This window comes from Podarcis filfolensis (assembly GCF_964270895.1).
Source record: "Podarcis filfolensis genome assembly, chromosome: 2".
NCBI classification, from domain to species: Eukaryota; Metazoa; Chordata; class Lepidosauria; order Squamata; family Lacertidae; genus Podarcis; species Podarcis filfolensis.
In genome coordinates this window covers 32,418,407-32,437,435 of record NC_139605.1, presented here as the reverse complement: position 1 = coordinate 32,437,435, position 19,029 = coordinate 32,418,407, and the positions used below count along the sequence as shown (strand labels likewise).

The following is a 19,029-nucleotide window of genomic DNA, read 5'->3' as shown; positions in this document are numbered from 1 at the left end:
ACAAACTCTCCCGGAACAACCAACCTGGATCCCCTTTAAAACATTAACTAATAACTAGTTCTGAAATCTGCTTTCCCCCCCTCCAAATTGCTTTTCCTTTTGTGTCATGTAGATTATAAGCCTATGAGCAAGGACTGTCTTATTACTGATATTTATAAGCCAATCTGGGGGGCTCTTTCATTTGAAAAGCAGGGTGAACATTAGATAGATAGACAGACAGACAGATAAGTGTTACAATATGAGCTGTGAAAATTTCCCAGTTCAAATTTTACATCTGTGCTATGAACGTGCTAGATGACATTCAGCCACCCACAGCAATATGGGGATAATAATACTGATCTAACTTGTAGGTCAACTGAAAGGATTACTGAGATAATGCATATGAAGAGTTCTCAGTGTGCCAAAACACTGCATCCAGCATTAACTGTAGAATTCCCAGCACTGCACTTCTTAGAAGAGAATCTAAAAATCCTGCATTAAATATAAAAATCCTTTCTGCATATTTGGAAATTGAAAACTGTCTAAACAATGCACAACAAAAGAGGGAAATAGAAAGAAGTGGGAAAATGTTTTGGAAAAGACGTATTGAGTTGAAACTGAATCGTCCGGTTCAGAAAAAAATGTCTTCAATTCTCTTATTATTTCAAACAATAAAATAAGGTCAATTAGCATTCTCAACAACATGCTAGCAACCCAAGAGAAACATATGAATAATTCAAATCTGGAAAAAGGAGAACAATTGACAAAATAAATATTTTAATGATCTGCTCGTCTGCAACCACTCAGTAGAGACAGAGTAATAAAATCTGAGAGTAAAAGAACAGCACTGGGGAAATGATTCAGTAGATTATTAATTGATTTCAAAATTTCAAAATCCCCTACATATTAGCTTTCAAAAGATGATTGTGAAGACTTTGTAGACTGCACAGAATACAGAAGTAGCCTGGCACGTAGCTGCAGACAAGAGCTCCTTCAAAAAGAGTTGGTGCAATAAAAACTACTTTCAAGGATTTATCATACTTATTCTTAAAATGACAGTTACAGATAGGTAGCCGTGTTGGTCTGCCATAGTCAAAACAAAAATTTTTTTTCCTTCCAGTAGCACCTTAAAGACCAACTAAGTTAGTTCTTGGTATGAGCTTTCGTGTGCATGCACACTTCTTCAGATACCTTCTTAAACATTCTTAAAATGTTTTGGGTTTTTTGTGTGAACAAAAATAAAGCTGTAGCAGCCGTGGTTTCAACACTTTAGTTCGTCCCATATAGAACTTCAAGCTCAGCAATTCTGTGTGTCTTTATAAACTACTGTAGCACATAAACTGCTCATTAGATTTTTATACAGAGTCTATAACTTCCTTTATTCAACATCCTTTGTGAACATCACATCAGCTGCACAACAACAGGAAATACAATTCACTCATGCATCTCTCCCTCACATCTAAATAATCTGAAAATCTGCAAAGAGCAGGATTCGAACAGATACTAGTGCATGAAGATGGCATATATAGTTGCACAAGGGTGGGTTCTGCATTTTCCACCCAACTTCACTCTTCAGCAGCAATCCCACACCTTTCTCAAGTGTCACCTGTCTCTCAGGGGACATAGGGACTACATTAGGGAACGAGCAAGGTAGTTATGATTCAACCATCTTAGTGTAACTCGAAGGTAAAATTATCTTCACGTGAAATCAAAGTTTACTCAATTTCATTGAGAAATCATGGAACTGATTTCACAATAACACAATAACAGTTTATACAAGCAAGGAACACAGGAAGCTGCCTTATACTGATTCAGACTGTTGACCCATCTTCTTCATTATCATCTACACTGATTGGCAGGGGCTCTTCTAGACCTACCTGGAGATCCCAGGGACTGAACTTTGGACATTCTGTATGTAAAGCAGGTGTTCTATCACTTAGTAGAGGACCCACACTTACACCAATTAGGACCAAGAATGTAATGCGAGCTGTACCAATACTGCAATGGCATAACCTCCTTCAATAGACTATGATTGATATAAGGAAACTCATCTTTTAGCAAAGAATTGGCCTTCAAACAATAGGCCCAATATGTTTCCTCTTATTTTTAGGCATTTTACTGTTTGTAAATGTATTGTTGAGTGGAAAAAAAGAATGTGCTCTACATACTGAACTACTTCAAAACAACTTTCTGGATTGGATCATGCCTATTCTGAAGTCACAGTATTTCAAAACTGTGCTTTCCCCCAAAACGTACAGATTTCATAAAATTTAACAAAAAAAATGAATTTAGCTTGAAAGTATATCTAAGGAATTATTCTCTCAGATTGCTCCACACTCCCAATGCTATCAACCTAAGGTACCAAGTAGGGTCTATGTGAATCTGTCCAGAACTTCTGATTCACTCAGTGACTGCCAACCTCTAATTCAACTCAGTTCAAATTCTGAATCTCACATTGTAAGTCTGAACAAATGATAGGCTAAAGTGTTTTCCCCCCAGAATTTATCGTGTGAACAGCCCCCCTTCCCTGATCTTGCCTCAGATGAAAATAAACAAGCATTTGTACAGACCCATCTGTCATCACAAGTTGCCATTTTTCAGAAGAAGCTTGGGACAAAATATTAAGAGATAAATCATTATGATGCGATAGAATAACCAACAACATTAAGATACAAACTCTACTTACTTCAAGGCATGATACAGAGTCCTGTTTCAGTTCACCATCACCTGTAAGAACACATATGTAATGTTACCATGTGTATTGATTAAAATAAGTTATTTTACTAATTAGATTCAGCCTTCAATTTTAAAAACAGTGAATATAAGCAGACTGATCCATTTCCCTGAAAATTGTTTGGAGGTGCTATTATGAATCAATACAAATTATAAAATTGAGCAAGAGTAATGTTTCTATTGCTTAGAAACATTACGCTATTCTTACAAGAATTAGCTTTCCTCCGAATATTCCTCCTGTACACAAAAGGGATCTGAATATTTATCCACATGTACAAGGCTAATTTAGCATAGCAAAATCATGAATTAAAAACAAAAAATGCCAAACTGAGCACTCCCCTGGATTATTCCACTCTATGAATCACTGCTTCCTTCCTTCTACTTGAGTTACCTCTTAATTCTCTCTTGAGCAGCTCTTGACAGCTATACGCTACTCTCAGGCCTCCTGTGTGCACAGCTCTCAATGCTCTGAGTTCAGCTATTCCACCTGTAGCTATTTGAACCTCATCATTCGGCAGCCTGGACTCAACACCCAGCTGTCCAAAACTGACTTCGGGCAGAACAAGCTCTTTTCAGCCTGCCAAGCCCCTCTGGAACCTTCCGCTTCTCTTGTTTGCCCAGATGCTCTCAGCGTGCCAAAGTCAGCAGTCTCAAAGCTGGAACTAACAGTCTCCAGCTGCACAAAAAATCTCAGCATGTGTTTCCCTTAAAATGGCCGGGGTGAAAATGACTGGGTCCAAATTCTGGATTTAAAAGCCAAAGGTGATTGTCAGGAGAGCCTTTATGCTGGATTTTGGTGCCTTTCATGGAAACTGGGATGGAATTACTACAAAAAGAAGTTGCTGCTTAGGATGTAGTGAATATGAAAAGTGGGTGGTCATGAAGTTGGTACCACAGGAATAAGTGTGATTTTAATCAAAATTGGAGAACTAAGTCGAAATAAATTAAAAAATTGTCCAGTAGCACCTTAGAGACCAACTAAGTTTGTTCTGCATGCACACGTCTTCAGATACACATGAAAGCTTATACCCAGAACAAACTTAGTTGGTCTCTAAGGTGCTACTGGACAATTTTTTTATTTTTTTGTTTATTTCGACTGTGCCAGGCCAACACGGCTACCTACCTGAATGGAGAACTAAGGTTTTATTTTACTTTTTAAAGAAGATATACATTGCTTTTACCCATGCCCATTTTCTTTTTTACTTTAAAATCATGCTGCTACCTCGGAAAATGTTAAAATATGAAGCACTTAAGAATATTTGCATTCTACTAAACTTCTCATTCTAGGATATAGCCGAATAGATCCTAGTTCAGTGTTTAGCAGCAATGATGGGTTGTAATTGTTATTCCAGCAAATGGTTTTCGCTGTATGTTTATAATATATAAAGTTCATCAGACACACAACATGGAGACTACAAACACAACTCACAAAACTACAGTACAAATCAGCATCTAATCAACTACTTGGAGCATCAACTTAAAAAAACAGATCAAAGTATTTAAGCTGTTGCCTCCATCAAGTGGCCAGAAAGAAGATTTAGAATGACTCCCTTGACAGATCATGCAGCTGCATGAAACAGAAAGACTGTTCCATTAAGTGTTCCTACACTGTATTATTCCATTTCAATAAATGTATTGTGATCCTTTTTGTCCATTTCCTAATATTATGAAGTTACAGTAGTGGATCCAGGAGCAGAACAAACAGCTTGAGGGAACTATGGGGGGGCATGCACATCATCACACAAGGTCATAAAATCTGGAGACAAAATCTAAAATTCCAAAAAGGAGATTTTTTTATATTCACAAACACTTCTAGTTAACCATTTCTGTGCAATTAAATCACTGGAAAACCAGTAGAGCATAGTGGTTAGTGAGACTAGGGCTGATGACACCAAGGTTCGCATCTCACGTCAGTCATGTCAGCCAGTCACTATTTCTCAAGCTAACCTATTTCTTAAGTGTTTTTATATAATTAATTATGTTATTCAACACCATTTATTTTAATGCAAGGGAAATATAATGAGAAGGGAGGCGGGAAGTAATCAATTAGGTACCATTTGTGGAATGAAAACAACAATCACATTCACTGGATTGATTACTTCTCTGCAATTTCCATTCCTGTTTCTGGTGGAATTTTCCGACATCCCAAGACAAAGCCACAGAGAACAGCCAATCTGCCTCTCTCCATATGTGAAGAGAAGAACACCTAAACCATACAGAGCAGGAAACTGCAACATCATTTTCAAACTCCTTCAGTTCCCACTTGAATGCATATACTGTTCTGCTCCTTCGCACTTGCCTCTCATTTCCTAGAGTTCTTCTTCATCCCTCGCCCCACATTTCCATGGACTTGCACCAGCACCTGCAGGCGAACAATTAGCTTGATCCAGTGCTTTTTTGGGTAAGAAATGGGGTGTCAGTACTTACATCTAGATAAAAGTGTCACGGCACACAATGGCTGCCAATTGTGGAGCGGGGAGTGATGGCATTCTGTCAGAAATAAAGCACTGTCTAGAGATCACTGGCCTCTTTCCCCAATCCCCTGCTTAAGATAAAAGATATAAATATAGGTTTTATACCAACTGCTCCTAAGCTCCCCACTGGGCTGCTGTTTTCTGAAGAATGCAGATGTTGCCAAGAAGTATGACAAAACCCGGATTGTACTCTGGCAGAGGAAATCATTGTGTTCACTGTGCTTTCTTCCTAGCTATTGAGAATGGATTGTTGGGTGTACCAGAATGAACACACAGGAACACAGAATGCTAGCTTATACCAAGTCAGAGCATTGGACCATCTGACTTGGTACTGTCTACAATGACTGACAGTGGCTTTTCCACAATTTCCATGATTTCAGGCAGGGGCCAATCTCAGCCCCATCTGGAGATGCCAGGGTTTGAACCTTGGAATCTTCATCATGCAAAACAGATGCTTTCCCACTTAAATACAGCTCTTCACAGTCTAGGTATGAGTGGATACAGGGGAGAGAGTTTGCCTAAAAGCAAAGGGTAATGTGGTTTTGGTTGGCTGGTTGGTTGGTGGAGCAGGCACAATATTTTTATGAAGAGCTGCTAGGCAGGAGTTGCGAAAAAACAATACTGGATTATTTCTTCGTATGAAGGAGAACATGTTCTCTAGTTACATACTGTCTACTTAAAAGGGAGGTGGGTCCTTTCCATTTCTAAAAGTAGGTTTCCATTTCTAAAAGCAGGGTGTCATCACTGAGGGGAGTGTGTGACAAAATGAGTTTTTTTTTTAAATAAAAAATGGGTTCACGAAACTTTTTAGGAGTGACGTGGTGGCTTAGGTGCCTGCAGGTTTCGCGCTGCCTGAAAAGTCAGCATGGGACTTGCGTCTGCATACTGCCTTTCCCTCAGCCGTCCTAAAGCTGAGGGGGAGGCGTCGGAGAGGCTCTGCCCGCCCCCATGGGCAGCTCACCCCACAGGCTGATCTCCCCACCCCCACGGGCGCAGATTACCCCACCCCCATGGGCGGCTCGCCCTGCTCCCGGCTACAGGACACACATCCGCACCAGGCACCCGATTGGCTAGCTACGCCGCTGGGTGAAGGGGAGAGGCTTGTAGTAGCCACAGATGCTGATAGAGAAGGAACAAGGGCTGTGCCTCCTGCTCTACAATAGAGTCCTGATTTGGTTCCTTCCCCTCCCTCGCTCTCAGCGCAGGAATGAAGGGTTGAGAAAAAGCTAGAACCGAGTCACAGCAAAAGCCGAGTCACAGCAAAAAAAAACGCAAGGAGGGAGGTATAAATAAGGGATGAAGAGGGACTTTAGCTTCTGCAACTGACTTGCTTATCTGATGGATGTGTCATGTGCTGACTCCTTGGCTACTGAGCAATAAAGTTAATTACTGAGAAGCAGTGTGTCTGTTTCTGCTTACTGCATGAGACAACAGACAGAAGGGCTTTTCTGCTAGCCTGACAGCACATCACCTGTGCACGACATTTGGCCCAGCTGACACACCTACCCTATACCTAATGCAATATGTGATGTGGAGCAAGTAAAGATGTAGTAGCAAAGGAACATGTTATTTACAAGCAGATTATTTTTTTTCTGGGAACAAATGGCATGAGCTATATTTTGTTATATCTCTGGAAATGTATTTAGCTTGTGTGAAAGCTCAACTATAAGAAGGAAATTAACAGAGAAACATTGAAGAAATGAATAAACTGCCATGAGAAAGCAACCCAATGTGCATAGCAAAAAATAAGTAGCTATACAGTAGTACCTCAGGTTAAGTATTTAATTCGTTCCGGAGGTCTGTACTTAACCTGAAACTGTTCTTAACCTGAAGCACCACTTTAGCTAATAGGGCCTCCCGCTGCTGCCGCGCCGCCGTAGCCCGATTTCTGTTCTCATCCTGAAGCAAAGTTCTTAACCTGAAGCACTATTTCTGGGTTAGTGGAGTCTGTAACCTGAAGCGTATGTAACCTGAGGTACCACTGTATAGAACTACCAAAGTATGTTTAGAAGCTATTCTATTCTCCTGCAAAAAATAGAAAGAAAAGAATATCCTATTCCTTGCCTTTAATTGAACCTTGAAGTAAAGCTCCTACTGGATTCATTAGTCTACTCACTTACTTCCTAGCTTATTTAACAATTTTGCTAGCTATAATTTTGGAGGTAGAATTATGTGTTACTGTTTCAGAATGGAAGGGTTACAGCTCCATCATAACAAGTATGTGCTACGCACATATAATTAGACTAACCTGGAGACCAATTTTGACATGTCTTAGCCAGCACTTGTGAGTCATGTTCATAAACTCCAAGAGAGAGCAGCAGCCCGGTTCCTGCAGTATTAGTGCCACATCTTTTATTCTCTGCGCTGTTGTAGCTTTCATTCAGATTAGCTGGAGGGAAGAGTTTTCTTCCAGCTCAAGCATTATGGCTTGATCTGAAGTGTGTGGAATTGAGGCCTCTCAGAATGGGAATAACACCGAGGCTTCGAGAGACAGAGACTGAGCTCTACCCAAATCTGTACATAACGATGGCTCAAGAAGGCAAATATTTGAGATTTTGTGTAATAGCTATGTAGACTTTGATATAAACTCTAAAGGTTCATACTACTGGAGGCAATTCATTTGAACACATATGTTCATATGAACCAATGTGATGAGGACTGATTGTTGTCAAGCAGTTTATAAAGCAAGCTAAAGACAAAGCTAGGGTTGCCATATTTCAAAAAGTAAAAACCAAGATACCACCAAAATTGTTGAGGATTTTTAAGGAAAACCTGGACATTGGGGAACTTTAAGCTTTCAAAGTTGTCAATTTTCAATTAACTTGCCTAAGATCCAGGACAAAGCCACACCTTTTGGAAATCCCCCCAGATGTCAATTCCACCTTTGAAATCCGGACGTATGGCAGCCCAAGACAATGCTGTCTTGATGGTCAACAAAAGGATCTACCCAAAGTATCACATGCAGGCTGCAATCTGGAACTGGGGTCCAAGGCTTTGCGAATGCCCAGTGGGATTTCTCCCTTTCCCCCTTTGCACAGACAACCACAAAGAACTCTTAGCAGTGGAGGGTAATCTGCAGAACAGCAACCTTCGTTTCCTAAGCCCTGCCAGCACTGGCTAAGGCAGAAGGTGGAGACAACCATTTCCCCCCCTTCCCCTTTCCCATTGCATCCAATGGGAATGAATTAATTGTGCCAGCTCTCAAGCGGCAGTAGTTTCCCACAAGGGAGCTGAGGATTCCATGGGTCCCTGGCCACCCAGACATCTCCCCGGAATGCTCCAGTTTTGGCCCCATTACTGGTGGAGCACTACTGGAAGGCACCATGTCAAATTCAGGGAGGACCTCCAGCAACAGACCTTCTGCTCAAGAACCCAAATACTGGAACCTCCAGTCATGCTACAAACTATTTTTGAACAAGCCTGCAGATTCAAAAGTATTTTGCAAAGCAGGCATCCAGGAAGAAGGGCCACTGCTAGTCTAACACCAAAACCTGAAAACATTATTGGGCACATAATATAGTTGTGCAGTTCACTGAATATCCATAGTTTCTAAGACCTATTAGGCACTTCCATCATCCCAGATCTGAGTGGGAATCACTAAAAGATGCTATGTGTACAAAATAAAGCTAAAATCACAAAAAATAGGTTTTCAAGCATTCATAGCTTTGAAAACTCTATTCCCATTGCTCACTTATTCACTATTTCTAGTTTTTTACCCTTTCGTCACATTAATTTGAGAAGTTCCATGACATATGGTGTTCATTGCTAATAGCACTAATAAAAATGTGTGTTGTGATTTTATTAGTGACTTTTTTCTCCGCTTTGATTTTGTTACTTTAGTAATATTTGTCTGTGCCTGCAGATGTGTGTTTGAACAAGAATAAATATACAAACCATGAGACTTTTCAAAACCAAAAAAAAAAAAAGCCTGAATTGAAGCTTATAGGCTTTTTTCTCTCTTTAGAAGGATCAGCTATAAGGAAAGATGAGGGTTTTTTAATTCCACTGCACTGAAAAATTAATTCACCCATCTTTCTTTGAAGTACAGTATGTGCCACTGTTGTAGATACACATTTGAGGTGTTTGTTGTTCTTATATCCTTACAGGCCACACAGAAACCATATTTCTACACTTAAAATCTAATACATTTAAACTATGTTAACACCCAGTACTCAGCAAGTCCAAAGCAATTTCACTTTAAAACAAGTGTATGTCAGCTTCCGTCAACTCAAGTGCTTGCATCTTTCACAAGCAGAGATCACGCTGGGAGTCATAACTATGAAATTACCGTGAAACAAACATAATGCTCTCCTATACAACAGTATATAATGCATTACAGTAAGACTGTGTGAAGCTATAAGCTTCTCAGCAATTTCCATAGCCATCCTTCTGTAAATGTCAAGAACAGTAGTATGACATTGGATTCAAAGATACGAGTGACATTCTTTTAATATTACTCTGCCCATCAGAACTGAGGTTTGTTCTCTCAGCTGTACCCAAAGAAAGATCCCCATTTCATATGAAATAGCGTGAACATCAATTAGGAAACACTTCATGGAGGGAGGGGGAAAATGTGGACTCCACTCCATAAACGTATCTTCCAATTGTTCTGTGTATATGTTAGCAATCTCAAAAGCCATGGGGGATTCCATCGCTATCCATTTTGACTTGGTACTAGAACTGTCTATCAAACAGAAAATGTTTTTGCATAAAGCAATTTTCACTAAAGGCAAAATAAAATGTGTAGGAGGTTTTCAAGAATCCTGTCTACAAAGAAAAACCTGCTCTATACCAATAAGTGCACTCAGATCCTGCTTGTGAGCTTCCGACAGGCATCCAGTTGAACAGGATGAGAACTCTAGCACCATAAAAGGCTCAAACATGAAGAGTCACCAGTTTATCCTTAATTATTATTTTTATTATTAATATTTATTAAATTTGTATACTACCCTATAACCATAGATCTCAGGGCAGTTCACAACATAAAATAGTAGGTATAAAAATAATAATATACATTATTAAAACAAAAACAACCCAATAATTCCCCCTTCTACAACACATTTCAAAAGGGTACCGGATGTCAATCAGCCAAAGGAGTAGTTAAAGAGGAACATTTTCTCCTGGCGCCTAAAGGTGCATAATGAAGGTGCCAGCGGAACCTCTCTGGGGACAGCATTCCACAAATGAAGAGCCACTACAGAGAAGGCCCGTCCTCATGTTGCCACTCTCCAGACCTGTTATGTAGGAAGAACATAAAGAAGGGCCTCAGAAGATGTTCTCAGGGTCCCAGGTAGCTTCATGTGGAGAGAGGCGGTCCTGAGCAATACTTCAAGGTAATTGTATGTATTTGCAATCCATTCAAAATCAGAGTTTCTGATATGAAATTCTATGAAGGGAACAAATGGATGATGATGAAGAAAACTCATATTAAGATAGTGAGCCTGGGCTGGAGTCTCTATCAGAAACCATGGTTTGCTTGGAAGTGGAGGATGTAGATTTCTTTATACAAGAACTAGAATGTGAAGATTACCAATGTAAAGACCACAGTTTGGGAACCCCTGATATAGAAAACTTAGGATGCATTTGAATCCAGTGAACTAACTGGGCATACTGGAAAATAAGCATCAAGTGGTAATATTTAATATAAAGCATGTTTAATAATATGACTATGTTAGTGATGTTACAATTTCAGGGCTACTAATGGTGAATCCTACTAAAGTGCATTATTTAAAAAGTGTGTGGTACTATAGTTTCATTCCATTCCACCCCTTTCCACTACCAGAAGATGAAACTGTGATCTTGACAGGCCCGTTCCCTCCCATCCTAAGTCTACAATGGGCCAGTAAGAGGAAAGCTGACTCTCTTGTGCAGGGAAACAGTGATTTTGCCCAAAAGGAATGCCATGTTTAACTCATCTTCCAGCTGTACTTGATAAATTATAAAGTACATCACAGCTTTTTGTCATACAATATTTGGATCACAGGCTCTACTCCTATTCATGAATTCATTCATTGTCATTAACACAATAGATTGGTGATGACAGCTAAACTGGAGAGTGAGACACTTTTGAAAACCTGAAACTTAAAATCCATTCTATACACATTTTAGGCATATTCACTTCCTTTCCATACAAACAATGTCTGACATCAGTCGAAACATGTCTGGTAAGTGTAATCTCTCTGATGAAGGAAGGTGTTCCACAAGCCAACTTTCAAGGCTTAAAGAGGAATAGTTGGGGTGATTTGTTCTGTAATACAAATCAGTATGAACTTGCAGTGTCCAGGTGCTTTTCCTAATAAATTAATTGGAAGCAAGACTGTTGATTTTAGTACCTTAGGTAAGAATATGAACAGCCGCTATCGTGCACTCATACAACAAAGTGGGTTGTATCCAACTAAGTCCTACTCAAGAGTACACCCATTGAAACTAGCGGGTTTAAATTAGTCATCTCAATTAACTTCAATGGTTCTGCCCTAAGTAGGACTAGTATTGGATAAAATCCAGGGCATACAAGGCAGGGCCTCTTCCAATACTTTGGGTGTAGAATATGATGCTGTAATCAAAGCTACAGAGTGGCACATGTGTACAAATTAGCAAGGTCTGAGGATGGGGAAATTGCAAGCACTATGTACTACCTGTTGGAGAAGGAACTGGCAATCCACTCCAGTATTTTGCCAAGAAAACTCCATGCACATAAAAAAGGAGAAGCTTTGAGAAGAAAGTGAGAGTTTCCAAGGCATGCTCTGGTTCATGGGGTCACAGAGAGTCGTACACGACTAAGATGACTAAACAACAACATGTACTACCTGTGGTGCTGTAAGTTACTTTTTGTGCTGGTAAAATGAAGTCAATTCACAGAGTTATAACAGTTCACTACCCACCAAGAAAACAAAGTAAGATATCTGATCAGGGCACAGTCAACTCACAACTTGTGCATTCAGTGTTCGCTATTGCAGCTCTAAGTGCTTGGTGGCCAGCCAGGTGCAATCGCATAAGTTAAACACACATGCTTACCAGGCTGTGGGAAGGTATCACATAGGTTCTAGGGGGCTTTCACAAGATTTTGGACAGCCCAGATTCTTGAAAGTCTCGTGGAGCCTAGTAAGCAAGGTGCAAAGCTTAAAAGCTCTCCATCTTGCAGAAGTGGGAGTGAGACCTGCTCAGGAAACCAGCTTCAGAAAGGTCAGGATGGCTGCATGGGAGGGGGTTGGGTGGGGGAGTTCCAGGCTGGTTCTGACTCCTGTATAGACAATTTCACCTTTACCCACACACCCCCTCCCAGAGGGTAGCCCCCACACATTGTGAGCCTATTGTACCTTAAAGCCGATACTCTGTTGTAGTTAGTACACAATTCTATGTAACTGAATGAGAGTTTATATGAGTGCTTCTAATTCTGGAATAAACAGTTTGAGAGTATCATTTTTTTTCTGTTGGGGAAATACCTAGTGTTGGGATTAGTTAAATACTGTATAGTAAAACAAGCAAAAGCAATTTGCTCACCACTTCCATAAAAGTGAAAATTGAATCTCAAAACATTACAAGATGATAACAAACTGAATGTATCCATCATTAGGGAACAGATTTATACACATCAATTGATTTTGGGGTTTGAAAATGAAATTTGTTTGATGTAATTAGTTTTACAAATGAAATGAACACTGACCTTCCTGGCTTTGTATTGACAATATCATCCTTAGATATCCGACCTATTTGCAACAATTGTCAGAAGTAAAGAAAAAAGCATGATTTACAGGCTTATTTAAAAGCCAAGGATATTAGTTGTTCAACCTTATCTTTTCCTTCCTATTTAATGTATGCTTTTCATATGCTCTAGAGAGAATCATCTGTGCACTCCAATGTATTAAAAATAAAGATACAGGATATATATGAAAAAATATGCTGGGAAGCAGCTTTCTTAGGTAAATGCAAGAGGAGTGCACCTGTCAGTGAAAATAAATGATTACTTAAAAATATAGTTCATACTATGACACTCCGGCATATTCATTACCTTTCAGCTTGAAATAAAACACACTGCAATTTGCTTTGCTTTCAGTTGATACACATACTGTGTTTGAACTGCTGATTAAGTGATTCTTTCCTTATTTGCATAGAATAAATCAACTACACCACTTATAACAATGTATAATTAACATGGTATGCCAATCTTAGGTAGTTTTTGTTTTGCTTTTTTAAGTGAGGAGGCAATGCAAGTTTGCTTTCTCGGTGTCAAGTACATTTATGTTACACCTCTAAATCTTTTCCAGCAGGGGAAAGAGAGCTCTTGCACTCATGTCCTGCTAGTTTTACTTATTTATGTGTCTGCTTTGTTTGTTTGACTTTTACTGGCCCTTTACCATACAGGTTACAACCTTGGGCTTCTGGGCTTTGGAGCCCAATCTTCCCAGCCACCATCATCAAGTTAGCAGCCGGTAGCAGTTCTGTTTAGCTGTTTGCAGGCTCTGGAAGCTTGTGACTAGGACTTGTAAACAGCATTTTACTGAGGCAGTTTGAGAGAGAGGTCAGGAGTGCTGTCTTTCAGTGGACATGGACATGGACAATGAAGGAGCTGCTGTGCCATGTTTGCCTTCCTGTCTGAGAATGCACAAAACTACACCTATAGCAAGTACAAGCTATTTGCCTTGCTGGAAGCTGGAAGAGAAGATACAGCAACATGAGGCCCACCTATTCACTCTTCAAGCTATTGGGCAAGATGAAGAATTTATTGACAGAGCAGAACAAAAAAAATTTTTCCCTTCCAGTAGCACCTTAAAGACCAACTAAGTTAGTTCTTGGTATGAGCTTTCGTGTGCATGCACACTTCTTCAGATACACGGTGCAGGCACACGAAAGCTCATACCAAGAACTAACTTACCGTATTTTTCGCTCTATAACACGCACCTGACCATAACACGCACATAGTTTTTAGAGGAGGAAAACATGAAAAAAAATATTCTAAATGAAACAGTGGATGTATGATTTTTGTGGTTCATGCTGTGGCCACAGACATGTGATCTGACGGTGAGTTTGGGGTAGCCCAATGCAAAAATCCCGAGGATCCATGTGGATCCGTGCTTTGTAACCACGTTTTAAGTGGGGAGGGAAGGAAAAGCATTCAAGGGACAAGGAGCATGCGTGGGGTGGGTGGAGAAGGATGCTGCTAATAATGCAGAAGAGGGGTATAAGGGGAGAAGGCTCCTCTTCTCTCCCACTTTGCTCCTTTAAAACAAGCAGTCTCTGCTTCTCTCCCTCCTCCCCGGCTTAGAGAGCTGAAAAGCTTTGCTGCTATTTAGCGAGGCGAGCTGAGTGGGGAGGAGAGAGGGACAGACAGCACGGTTTAAAGCAGCCAACCAGACAGGAGCCGCTTACACCTGTGTAAGCGGCTCCTCTCCCTCTTTGCTGTTTCAAAGCGAGCCACGGAGGAGGGAAGGAAAGGGAACCATGGATCCTCTGCTCATGACTGCAGCAGACCCCCCCCCCCCGCTGGCATTCGCTCCATAACACGCACAGACATTTCCCCTTACTTTCTAGGAGGAAAAAAGTGAGTGTTATGGTGCAAAAAATACGGTAGTTGGTCTTTAAGGTGCTACTGGAAGGAAAAAAAATTTTTTGTTTTGACTATGGCAGACCAACATGGCTACCTATCTGTAATTGACAGAGCAGAGTGGACTGTCCTGAAACAGCAATGCAGGTGGGGTGCCCCCACAGAGGAGGAAAATCGGCCATTGCAGAAATCAAACCTCTGGAGTAACGCAACACACAGAAACATGTCCATGCGGACTGGTGGTGGGCAAATGTTGTCCTCATTAAAACAAAACCTCTGGAGAATCAAAGAGTGCTCACAAATAGTTTCTCATCATCCTGGGAAAAAGTGACAAGTGGGGTACCGCAGGGTTCTTTTCTGGGACCATTGTTGTTTGAACCAAACCTGTTGTTGGAAACCAAGTCTTATGAGGAACAGTTGATGGAGTTGGGTATGTTTAGCCTGGAAAATGGAAGGCTGAGAGGAGATATGATAGCCATCTTCAAGTATATAAAGGGTTGTCATACATGGAAGGTGGAGCAAACTTATTTTCTTCTGCTTCGGAGGGTAGGACCCGAACCAATACGATTCAAGTGTGCCATTATTGCTCACATGTAGGAGAATAAGAGTTTTGTTCTTAAGTCAAAACCTTTCTACAGAGCAATTCACACTGTTGGAAAGGTAAGAAACATAAAAATAAAACTTGAGTTATAAATGACTGGACAAATCACACGTCATTGCCCTTGATGACATTCATACAGCATATCCTCCAAAAGCATCTTAATAGGGTAGTCTTTTGGTTATGGTTACTTTGCAGTGTGCATCTGTCCATGCCAGGTGTTAAGGTTATTATCTTACTGCTTCAGATGACTCCAATAGGACTCTCATCTGTAAGTTCTAATTCTGAGTAAAATTTGGAGGAACATTTTAAAGTGGCATGAAGGTATAACTTGAAAATAAGCATATTTTGATTACTTATTGGTACTCCTAACTCTGGGTAGTTTAAAAAGTATTAAGCTACAAAAGTAAAGAAAGGGCACACTCCTTCAAAATTATATTCATAAGGCCAGCTGAGACAATCAGTGCTCCCCACTCCCAGACAAATCACTTGGGAGACTGTTCAGTCATATGCATAATTATGTAACATGAAAAGTATTCATGTTTTCTTAATTGCAAGTATTTCAACTATGTTTAAATACATCATTCACTTTACAAGGTACAAATAAGTATGTGCAATTACATGCTAATTAGTTACAATTTAATTACTGTGTAAATACTGGTATGTAAGAAGATAATCAGATGGTTACTTGTGCAGTGTAAATTAATTGATAACAAGAGATTTACAATTGCAAATTAGGGCGATTACACTCTGAGTGCTATGTTAGATGTTAAGTGCAATGCATAGTTAATCACTTATCTATTATTTCACTATATTGTTGTATGATGTGTTGAAATAGCAGTTTAGGTCTTATATCAGTGTCTGGAACTCACCTTTCTGAAGTAGGTTGATCACACGTTTGGATCTTCATTTCTAAAACAATTATCTCTAGCATAATTTCAATCATTATCCGTTATCTCAAAATGTTCCTAATGCTGTTGATAATAGGGTGCTTTGCTGTGATTACGTCTGGGGAGAGAAATGTCTGCCACCTTATCTTTAACTTGCATTTCAGATTCCCTGTTCTCTCCCTGCCTCACGCAGCACTCAATTTAGCTTCACTTCTGTGGCCATCTGGTGCTATAAACCTAAATTGTGTGCAATTTTATGCCTGAAAAAATGCTGGTTTGACCTGTATTTCTTTCATTATTTCACCAACATGCTGCGGAGAGATAAAATAATGGGGATGGCTGCTTTTGCTGTTTGCTGGAAGTTGTTTGTCCTCTTTTAAAAGACTTTTTGTGTGCTATTCCAGAATGCTAGCATGTTGACTCTGATTCTTGCTAGATAAAGGATGTCTGCAGTAGCTGTTTGTTGATTTTCTATTGACTTCTGTTTGAGACTGAAGGTGTTTCTCATTACTTTCTTATAATACAGTGAAGATAGCAATTTAGTTACATTGACCTTGTAATGATGCTTAGTTCTTCTTTTATTAGTGCCCATGTTGAGCATACCTTTTTATTACTCTATCCATGTCTTTTTCCCTCAGCCTTTTAGATTACATGAAATGGCTTCTGTGCATAGCCCACACTTCCTCATTTTCCCCTATTTTTAACATATTTTTATTAAAGATTTCTTGGTTTACAAAAGTATGTGCAATGTCTTTTTTTTTCCAAGTTACATTTTCTACAGATCAGTTTCATTTGTTCCTCCCAAACAAACTAAGGAAAATTCCCACAACACTAAAAAGGTACACACAGACTATGCTTAAAGCAGAAATAGGCAAACTGTCCCCAAACCCATCCCCACTAATTCTCCTGGCACATCACCCACAATCATGCAGCACAAAACCTCGAGATAAAAACCTGGCAAACCAAAGGCTTATACAGTGGTACCTCCGGTTAAGTACTTAATTCGTTCCGGAGATCTGTTCTTAACCTGAAGCACCACTTTAGCTAATGGGGCCTCCCACTGCTGCTGCGCCGCCGGAGCACGATTTCTGTTCTCATCCTGAAGCAAAGTTCTTAACCTGAAGCACTATTTCTGGGTTAGTGGAGTCTGTAACCTGAGGCGTATGTAACCTGAAGCATATGTAAACTGAGGTACCATTGTATCGCCTGACAGACTTCTACATTTCCTCATTTTTTAATCCTGCAGGGGGGTTCCCCCCTTGATAATAAGGAGGAACCAGTATAGGCTTTACATTAGACCAGAGACAGAATTTGGGGATAAAGGCTAAAAGCAGGCAAAATTAAAACGAATTCCAAACCATATGTAAATATTTAGGCAATCTCTGTAAAAGTCAAGTTTTGATGCCTCATATATTGGTCAAAATATCAATAGAATTGAATCCTATTGTTGTCATCAACCATTTCAGGAGAGGAAATGAAGGTTCAAACCATGCCACAATAGCTAATCTCACTCGATGTATATTTGGCTCAGTTCCCATCTGTGACATGAGTGGAAGGAGTACCCTATAAGACAAGAGAGGGGAACTTGTCCCTTTCAGTCATTGTTGGAAATCCAAATCCCAACAGCCCCAGCTGGTATGGCCTACAGCATGGCCCCCAAACCCCAGACACAGGTTTTTCAAAATCTCTCATATGCTCTCACAAGCCACACTGGGTTGAGTCCAACAATACTTTTACTCAGTGTACATCCACTGAAATTAATGGACATGACTAACTTTGGGCTATTAATTTCAATACATCCATTAAAATTAGTTTGTAGGAACTACATCCAAGTCTCTTATTTTATCCTCAAACAGGCATTCTGACAGATTTAATTATAAAAGAGGACAACATTTCATTTATTTAAAAGCCAATATTCTAATGTTTAATAAACAACAGGCATCTTGATAGCAGAAAAAAACCTTGAAACTGCATGTAATAAAACTCTAGATACTTCTCCTTAACTAAACTTTCTGCTCTTTAAATGTCAGATGCTACAATGCAAATGAACGCAACCCATGAATAGCGATACCACCCTAGGAAATGTTCCAGTCTTAGCAAAACTTTATTATGGTTGGGGTTTTTATTTACACTTCGTCCACAATTCCATGGATACTTTGCCCAAAGAGGAACCTCTAATGCTTTTTGCTTTGAAATTTTATCTTAAGCAAAACTCAAGTCCAATTTATTATCAACCTGGCCCACTGAACGTTTCAGTCAAACTCTTAACAGGCCATCCAAATGCTAATGAGAAGCAGATAGCAACAAGGTACATCAACTAAAAGTTTTTTATAGGGCCTTGAACTTGAACCTCAATAAGAAATACAAGATGATATATATGTGATAAGAGTTTTGTTTCCCACAAAAATGCCAATTTCACCCAAGCAGGAACCTCCAAATTACCCCTGATTCATCAATGGCTGCTCTACTAGGGGAGCGCTACACAAGAAAAACAATTTAGAAATATTGTCCACAAAGAACTTAATAGGTGAGACACCAAACGACAAAGACTGAAGACATATTTGTGCCTCCATTTTCCTCAATGCCTAGCTGATTTTTGCAACTACAGTACACTCACACACATTTAACTTCTATGCATTCAGCTTTAAGCTCTTGGCAATTAAAAAAATAAATAAAAGGGTGGAGAAAAGGAAACGGGCATCTGGGGGCAAAGACTTTGGCAATCCCACCCATCAATGCACCCAATGTGTTTTGTCTATACACTATTTTGTTTCTATGTAATAGCGTCAGAATGTAACCCCCACGTAAGATGTG

The 19,029-nt window shown here is 39.8% G+C and overlaps 1 protein-coding gene across 9 annotated transcripts in view; it reads right to left on the bottom strand.

Moving 5' to 3' along the window:
- Positions 1–19,029, bottom strand: part of LOC310756452 (contactin-4) — a 536,818-nt gene that overhangs the window by 445,732 nt on the left and 72,057 nt on the right. For 7 of the 9 annotated variants that reach the window (XM_083600569.1, XM_083600561.1, XM_083600559.1 and 4 more), the window contains exon 2: positions 2,666–2,706. The exons of the other annotated variants lie outside the window; for them this stretch is intronic. The gene's annotated coding sequence lies outside the window, so the exon portion shown is untranslated. The remainder of the gene's footprint in view (positions 1–2,665; positions 2,707–19,029) is intronic. 9 annotated transcript variants of the gene reach the window in all.